General features: G+C 60.1%; 1 long non-coding RNA gene across 1 annotated transcript; it reads right to left on the bottom strand.

Moving 5' to 3' along the window:
• Positions 1 to 7111: 7111 nt before the first annotated feature.
• On the bottom strand, positions 7112 to 9721 carry LOC107307778. Its single transcript, XR_001552508.2, has 3 exons — positions 9598 to 9721; positions 9494 to 9520; positions 7112 to 7193 (listed from the first exon to the last, which is right to left on the bottom strand). It is a non-coding gene; the product is annotated as an uncharacterized LOC107307778 (long non-coding RNA).
• Between the last annotated feature and the right edge of the window lie 270 nt (positions 9722 to 9991).

Here is a 9991-nt window from a genome sequence, read left to right as displayed (position 1 = left end):
GACCCCCCTCCTTCCCCCCTCTCCCCCCCAAGGATTCCCCTCACCCCCCCAACCCACCCAAAGACCCTTTCTCCCCCCCACCCCTCTCCCCCCAAAACCCCCATCACCACCCCACACCCACCCAAACACCGCCCTCACCAAAGACCCCCCTCGCCCCACCCCCCCAAAGACCCCCTTCACCACCCCCCTAAAGACGCCCCTCCTCCCCCCCAAAGACCCCCTCCTCAGCCCCCCAAAAAAAACACCCCCCTCACCCCCCCCACCCCCCAAAGACCCCCTCACGCCCCTCCTCCCATTCCCAGCCCTCCCCATCACCCGTCCTCCTCCCCCCCCATCCCCGGACCGCACCCCCACCCCCATCAGACCCCCCCATATAATCCCCCATATCCCATATGCCCCATATCCCCCATACCCCCCATTTATCCCCAACATTCCACCACTAATCCCCATACTTCCCCATATCCCCCCATATTTCACCCATAGACCCCCCCCATCCCCCCATAGGCCCCCCCATACCCCCCATATCCCCATATCCCCCCATATTCCCAGATCCCCCTATATCCCCCCATATCCCCCATATCCCCTCATATCCCCCATATCCCCCACTTATCCCCCCTCTAAACCCCCCATATCCCCATACCCCCACACCCCCATATCCCCCTATATCCCTTCATTCCCCCCTATATCCCCCATATTACCCCCATATCCCCTCCATATCCCCTCCATACCCCTCATATCCCCCCACATCCCCATAACCCCCCATATCCCCTCAATTAATCCCTCATATCCCCCCTATATGCCCACTATATTCCCCATATTCCCCCTTCCTCACCCATACTCTCCCCTCACCCGCCCCATACCCCCCATATCCCCCCATATTCCCCCTATATTCCCCCAGTATCCTCTTATATCCCCCTATATCCCCCCACATTCCCCCTATATCCCCCCATTCCCCCCAATATCCTCATATCCCCCCCATATACCCCCTTACCCACCCCATACCCCCATATCCCCATATTCCCCCCCTATATTCCCCCTATATCCCCCATCCCATCCCATCCCCCCCCTATATCCCACCTGTTTCCGGTCCGTATCCTCCACCCACGACCCCCTCCACACGCCGTTTCCCCGGTACCCGCCTGGCGACACCGGGGAGCAGCGGACCGGCGGCGGCGTAATGCACTGAGAGCCAGGGGAACATGTGCGACCACTGCGAAGGCACTGCGGGACCGGTCACTGTGATCAGACACGTGACCACCGGCAGACCACGTGGACAGCCCACCCACGGTGACGACAGCCCCCCCCCCCCACGTGACAAGCCAGGGGCCCTCCCTGTGACCCTCCTCCCCCCCCCATTTCAATTGACCCCCCCCCACCCGCATGTGACCCCACCCCTGACTCCCACCCCTGACCCCTGACCCCCCATCCACGACCCTCACCCTTGACCCCCCCCCATGACCCCCAAACCTATACCATGACCCCTGACCCCCACCCCATAAGACCCCCCCCAATACCCATGACCCCCCCACCCACGCGTGACCCCCATTGCCATGGACCCCTGTGACCCATGACCCCTGACCCCCATGACCCCCAACCCATGACCTCCCTCATGACCCCCAACCCATGACCACCCCATGACCATATAACCCATGACATGACCCCGTGACCCTGACCACCGTCATTGAAAATGACCCCTCGCCTGACCCATGAACATGAACCCCATGCATGACCCCGTGACCCCCGCGTGCAATGTACCTCCTTAACCCTATGTGACCCCATGGAACCCATGACCCCACATGACCCTCTGACCCCGCGATCCCCCCCTGACCCCCTACCCAATGACCTCTGGACTTCCAATGACCCCCTGCCCCCATGGACCATTGACCCCCCCATGACCCCCATGGACTCCATACCCCTACCCCCATGACCCCCATAATGCCATGACCCATTGTACCCATGACCCCACCACATGACCTGAGTCCCCATGACCCCCCCCCTATGACCCCCCATGACCCCCATGACCCCATGAAATGACCTGTAGACCCCACCCCATGTACCGCTGACCTGCTCGATTGACCCTGACCACTCATTGACGCCATGACCCCTGCCATTGATCCCTGATCGCGATGACCCCATGACCCCACGACTTCATGATTCATTGCCCCCATGACCTCTGACCCCACCCCTGACCCCTGAACCCATGACCCCTGACCCCATGACACCCATGACCCCTGAACCCCCCCCCTGAACCCATACCCCTGACCCCCAAATGACCCTGACCCCCCTGACCCCATATGACAGCCCATGACCCCTGACCCCGCCTTTGACCCCCATGACCCCATGCCCATTGACACCCTACCGCTCCATGACCACTTGACCCCCCCATTGTGACCGCCATTGCCATTGACCCTGACTCCCCATTTGACCCCTCCAACCCCCCCCATCAACCCCCCTTACATGACCCCCCACCCCATGACCCCATGATCCCCCCCACCCTATGGTGACCCCCATGACCCCATGAACTCCCATACCTCCCATGCATGCCCCATGCCATGACCCCCATGGACCCCCATGACCCCCATGACGGACCCATACCCCAGTGGACTCCCATGACTGACCCCCTGACCCACATGACCCATGCCATGACCCTGACCCCCCCCATGAGCCCCTGACCCCAAGGACCCCAATGACCCCATGACCCTGACCCCTCATGACCCCCATGACCCCATGGCCTATGACCCCTGACGTCCATGACCCCCCATGACCCCATGACATGACCCCTGACCCCACCCCATGACCCCTGACCCTCATGACCCCCGACCCATGACATGACCCCCATTGGACTGACCTCTGACCCCCAACCTCGATGACTCCCTGACCCCTCATGACCCTCATGACCCCCATGACCCCCATACCCCTGGCTCTCCATGACCCCCATGACCCCTTGATCCATGACATTGACCCCTGACCCCCTCATGAACCCCATGACATGCACACTCCATGACCATGACCTCTGACCCCCACCCCATGACCGCCTGACCCCATTTGACCCCTGACCAAATCCCTCATGACCCCATGACCATGATTCCCTCGATGCCATGCCCCCATGACCCCTGACCTCTACCATGGACCCCCATGACCCATGACCCACCATGACCCTGAACCCTCATGACCCGCATTTGACACCTCATCCATGGACCCCTGACCCCCACCCCATGACCGCATGACCCCCCATATGACCCCATGAACCCCTGACCCCCATGACCCCATGACCCATGACCCCCATGACCTCCATGACCCCAACCTCATTGCCCTGACCTCCCATGAACCTCCATGACCCCTGACCCCCGACCCAATGACCCCCCCATGACCCCATGACCCCCCCATGACCCCATGCCATGACCCCTGACCCCATGAACCCTGACCCCCTATGACTCCTGACCTCCCCAATGACCCCTGACACCATGATCCCTGACGTACCCATGACCCTTGACCCCCCATGACCCCCACGACCCCTGACCCCCTCATATGACCCCATGACCCCTCTGACCCCCTGCCCGTCCTGATCCTCGTCGATATCTGGTGCCAGTGTGTCCGTTGCGCTACATACGCCCGTTGGAGACAGGGCCCGCAAGCGGAATCCCGGCTCCTCGTAGGTCCTCCATACAGCTCGAACGCTCGGCGAATAACGAATGGGCGGGCGGCAACCGGAGAGCCCGGAATCGTGAAACTGCAGGGGCGGCAAACAGAGGGGACACGGCTCAGCATCAGAGCTATGGGACACATAGGGCTGACCCATATCTGAGACCCCACAACTGGCATAGACCCATAATGAGACCCTCGGATGGGACCATAACTGAGACCCATGCGATGGGGACCCATAAACTGAGACCATAAGCGTATGGGACTAACACCCTCAGACCATATACTGAGACCATAGCGTGGGACCCACAACTGAGACCCATAGCGATGGGGACCCAAAACTGAGAACCCATAGCGATGGGACCACAAACTGGACCCATAGCGATGGACTCCACAACTGAGGGACCATAGCAATGGGACCCACAAACTGAGACCCACAGCAATGGGACCCATTAACTGAGACCCATAGCGACTGGGACTCACGGCTCCAAACCACACAGCACACTGCGGAAACATAACTGAGACGCACAGGCAAACTCGCGACACAGTGCACTGAGCCCACGCCCATAGACTCAGCCCCAGAGCATATGGGACACATAGTGCTGAAACCCAGAGCAATGGGACCCACGGCTGAGCCCACCCCATAGATCAGCCCCATAGCAATGGGGACACATAACTGAGACCCAGAGCAATGGGACCCATAACTGAACATCACGGCTCAACACAGCATGGCCGACCCTAGTGCTAGACCCATAGCAATGGATCCATGGCTGAGCCCCACGCCCATAAATGAGCCCCAAAAGATGGGCGTATGGGAGCACATAACTTGAGAACCCATAAGCGACTGGACCCATAACTGGAACCCAGAGCAATGGAGACCCACAACTGAGAACGCATAAGCGATGGGCACCCACAACTGAGACCCACAAGGAAATACGGACCATCGTGGGACCCACAACTGAGACCCATAGCGATGGAAACGACCTCGACCACACTGAGGACCCAGAGCAATGGACCATTAACTGAGACCCGATAAGCAAATGGCGACCCACAGCTCACACCAGCAATGGACACTATAACTGAGACCCATAGCGATGGACCCACAACTGAGACCCAGAGCAATGGGACCCATAACTGAGACCCATAGCAATGGGACCCACAGCTCAACACACAGCAATGGGACCCACAACTGAGCCCATAGCGATGGGGTACCCATAACTGAGACCCAGAAGCAATGGGAGACCCATTAAAAACGAGGGGAACCTTTTTGGAGAGGGCCCCCACAAACTGCGGAGGGGGCCAACTACCATAGCCGATGGGACACTAGGGCTGACACACTAGCTATGAGACCATAACTGAGACGTCCATAGCAATGGGACCCACAACCTGAGACCATAGCGATGGACCCACAACTGAGGACCATAGCGAATGGGACCCACAACTGAGACCCAGAAGCATGGGACCCAGACAACGAGACCCATAGCGATGGGTACCCCAACTGAGACCCATAGCGATTGGACCACAAACTGAAAGACCCCACAGCGGATGGGTGACTCACCAACTGAGACCCATTAGCGAGGGACCCACAACTGAGGACCCATAGCGATGGGAACCCATAAACTGAGACCCATAGCAATGGGAACCCATAACTGAGACCCATAGAGATGGGACCCATAACTGAGACCCATAGCGATGGGACCCACAACTGAGACCCATAGCGATGGGACCCATAACTGAGCCCACCCCATAGATCAGCCCCATAGCAATGGGACCACACAACGAAGAACCCCATGAGCAAATGGGACCACAACTGAGACCCATAGCGATGGCGGACCTCACAACTGAGACTCATCATGCGATGGGGACCCTAACCTGAGCCACCCCATAGATCAGCCCCATAGCAATGGACCCACAACTGAGACCCGCATACGTGCGGACCACACAACTGAGACCTCAGAGCAGATGGGACCCACAACTGAGACCCATAGCGATGGGACCCATAACTGAGACCCATAGCGATGGGACCCACAACTGAGACCCAGAGCAATGGGACCCACAACTGAGACCCCAGTAGGCAATGGGACCCACAACTGAGACCCATAGCAATGGGACCACACAAGCTGAGACCGCACAACTGAGCTCACCCCATAGTTGCTGAGACACCACGAGCTCAGCCCCACAGTTCAATGGACCACAACTGAGGACCCATAGCGATGGGACCCACAACTGAGACCCATAGCGATGGGACCCACAACTGAGACCCATAGCGATGGGACCCACAACTGAGACCCATAGCGATGGGACCCAACAACTGAGACCACAGCCGAGAGTGGCCCACAAACTTGAGACCCATAGCGATGGGTACCCACAACTGAGACCCATAAGCGATGGGACCACACAACTGAGACCCATACGATGGGACACCACAACTGAGGCCCATAGCAATGCGGAACCCAAACTGAACATTCACAGCACTCAACACACGAGCAATGGGACACATAGTTTGCTGACCCACAGCAATGGGACCCTAACTGAGCTTCACCCCATAAGATTCAATCCCCCATAGCATGGGACACATAACTGAGACCAGAGCAATGGGACCCATAACTGAGCTCACCCCATAGGATCAAGCCCCATAAGCTAATGCGGAACTCCACAACTGAGACCATAGGCGTTGGACCCACGGCTGTGACCCACAACTGAGCTCACCCCATAGCGCTGAGACCCACAGCTCAGCCCCATAGCACCGGAACCCATAGTGCTGACCCATAGCGCTGCACCCACAGCTGTGACCCACAACTCAGCCCATAGCGCTGGACCATAGTGTTGACCCATAGTGCTGTGACCACAGCTGAGCTCACCCCATAGCGCTGGGACCCATAGCTCAGCCCATAGCGCTGTGACCCACAGCTAAGCCCCACCCCATAGCTGAGCTCGCCCCATAGCACTGCGACCCACGGCTGAGCCCACGCACAGCACTGCACCCCATAACTGAGCCCCACAACTGACCCACCCCATAGCTAAGCCCGCCCCACAGCTTGAGCCCCACAACTTGGAGCCCCATCCCACAGCACTGCACCCCATGATGGAGCCCCACCCCAACAACTGAGCACACCCCAAAGCTGAGCCCACAACTGATCCCCCAGCCACCGCACCCCATAACCTGAGCCCACCCCATACTGAGCCCCCCAGCACTCAACCCCACAACTTGAACCACCCACAACTAAGCCCACCCCATAACTAAGCTCACCCCACAAACTGAGCCCACCCCATAACTGAGGCCCACCCCATAACTGACCCCCCATCACTCACCGCCAGCACCCTGGGCACTCCAGATGGTGTTGCGGATCAGGGACATCTTCTCTTCACCTGCTGGGGCGTGGAACATTGTGGCCGGTGGGGGGGTGGATTGGAGCTTTAGGGTCTGGCCCCCCCACCCCATAACCCCCCCCTATTAAACCCCCCCCCCACTGGTCCCTGATGTTCCTCCCTCAGGTCCGTCAGGAGCGTTGACAGGGTCAGCTGCGTCACCAAAGCCTTCGTGTGCTCCCCTATGGGGGGGGCAGGGATGGGTCGGGGTGGGGACAAGGGAATGGGGGTCAGGGGATGGACAGAAGGGCATTTATGGGGGCAGGAGTGGTGGCAGGGGATGGACAGCAGGGATTATGGGGACAGGGATGGGGGCAGGGGTAGGGACAGCAGGGATATGGCGGACAGGGATGGGGGACAGGACAAGGAAACTGGGGGACAGGGTGGACAGCAGGGATATGCGGGACAGGAGGGGGGCAGGGGATGGGATGGACAGCAGGATATGGGACAGGGTGGGGACAGGGATGGGGTGGAACAAGCAGGGAATATGGGGCAGGGATGGGAGTCGGGGATGGTGACAGGATAGGTGGGGGGCAGGGATGGGGGCAGGGGATGGACAGCAGGGATATGGGGACAGGGATAAGATTGGGGGGCAGGGGGCAGGGATGGGGGGCAGGGACCAGGAAAAGGGATGGGGATGGGAATAGGGATGGGGACAAGGATGGGACCAGACAATGGGGGACAGGGATGGGGTGGGAACAGCGGATGGGGACAAGAGATGGGGGGCAGGGGATGGACACGCAGGGATATGGGGCAGGAGGGACAGGGACAAGGATGGGGGCAGGGGATGACAGGCAGGAATATGGGGGCCAGGGATGGGGGACAGGGATGGGGGACAGCAGGGATATGGGGAACAGGGATGGGAGATCAGGATGGACAAGGCATAGGGGGAGGGATGGGGCAGGGTTATGGACAACAGGGTATGGGACAAGGATGGGGGCAGGGGATGGACAGGCAGGGATATGGGCAAGCAGGGATAAAGATTGGGGCAGGGATGGGGGCAAGGGACCAAGGAAAACGGATGGGGATGGGAATAGGGATGGGAAAGATGTGACAGACAATGGGACAGGGATGGGAGGGACACTGGGAATGGGGGAAGGGGACAGGGATGGGGTCAGGGATGGGACAAGGATAGGGGGCAGGGGTGGGGGGATGGGGGGCAGGGGATGGACAACAGGGATATGGGACAAGGATGGGGGGCAGGGATGGGCGGGATGGGGGCAGGGGATGGACACACAGGATTATGGGGACAAGGATGGGGGGCAGGGATGGGGGGATGGGGGGGCAGGGGATGGACAAATCGGGGATATGGGACACAGGATGGGGGGCAGGATGGGGACCGAGGATGGGGGGATGGGTGTCAGGGGATGGGGGTGGCGCACGTAGGCGGAGGGTAAATGGGGACAGGGAAAGGGAAGGGGGTGGGCAGGGGGGCAGGGGACAGGGATGGGGGGAGCTGTGGGGGACGGGATAGGGATGGGAGACGGGGACAGGGACCAGGATGAGGGATGGGGATGGGAATAGGGATGGAGACAAGGATGGAACAGACAATGGGGACAGGGATGGGGAAAAGGATGGAAATGGGACAGGGATGGGGGGTTGGGGATGGAGATGGGGACATAGGGACAGGGATGGGGAGGGATGGGGTCAGGGATGAGGACCAGGATGGGGATGGGGACAGGGATGGGGATGGGGTTGGGGATGGGATGGGGTGAGATGGGGACAGGGATGGGATGGGAACATGGGGACAGGGATGGGATGGAGTGAGATGGATGGGATGAGGACTGGGATGGGGATGGAGACATGGGGACAGGAGTGGGGATGGGGTTGGGGTTGGGATGGGGTCAGAGATGGATGGGGACAGGGATGGGGACTGGGATGGGGATGGAGACATGGGGACAGGAATGGGATGGGGTGAGATGGGGATGGGGACACAGGGACATGGGGACAGGGACGGGATGGGATTGGGACAGGAATGGGGACAAGGATGGGATGGGGACATGGGGACATGGGGACAGGGATGGGGATGGGATGGGATGGATGGGAAAAGGGGTGGGGATTGGGATGGGGTGAGATGGGGATGGGATGGGGATGGGATGGGGTCATGGGGACATGGGGACGGGGATGGGGATAAGGTTGGGGATGGGATGGAGTCAGAGATGGATGGGGACATGGGGACGGGGATGGGATGGGATTAGGACAGGAATGGGGACAAGGATGGGATGGGGACACAGGGACAGGGATGGGGACAGGGATGGATGGGGATGGGATGGGGTGAGATGGGGATGGGATGGAGACATGGGAACAGGGATGGGATGGGATGGAATGGGATGGATGGGGACAGGGATGGGGACAGGGATGGATGAGGATGTGATGGGGTGAGATGGGGATGGAATGGGGTCATGGGGACATGGGGTCGGGGATGGGATGGGGACATGGGGACATGGGGTCGGGGATGGGATGTGATGGGGATGGGACTCACCCAGGACGGACGCCAGCACGTTGGTGACTGTTGGGGGTGGGACGCAGCTGAGTGACCCGTCCCCATTAAGGACCCCCCCCCTGTCCCCCCATCCCCCCCGTTACCTGTGCTGTGGATGGACTCATCCCCCTGGAAGGGGCACTCACTGAGCGCCCCCACGCGGCTCAAGGAGCCCCCCAGGATCAGCTTCATGGACTCGATGTAACCCTGGGGGGGGACATAGAATGGGGGGGGCATAGAATGGGGGGGGGATATAAAATGGGGGGAGGCATAAAATGAGGGGGGGGGAGATGTGGTCAGTGCGGAGCATTGGGATGAGCGGCTCAACCCAAGGGGGGGTGCAACACATTCAGCTCTATGGGATGCCATGACCATCCTGGGGGGGGGACGACACACACATTCAACCCTATGGGGGAGTCTTCAAAGTGCCCCCCACCTCCCCCCTGCCCCCTCCTCCTATTCACCCCCCTCATCCCCCCATTCTCCCCCTGCCCCCTC

This window comes from Coturnix japonica, unplaced genomic scaffold (assembly GCF_001577835.2).
Source record: "Coturnix japonica isolate 7356 unplaced genomic scaffold, Coturnix japonica 2.1 chrUnrandom901, whole genome shotgun sequence".
Taxonomy (NCBI): domain Eukaryota; kingdom Metazoa; phylum Chordata; class Aves; order Galliformes; family Phasianidae; genus Coturnix; species Coturnix japonica.
The sequence above is the reverse complement of the archived record's forward strand: the minus strand, read 5'-3'. Positions and strand labels throughout refer to the sequence as shown.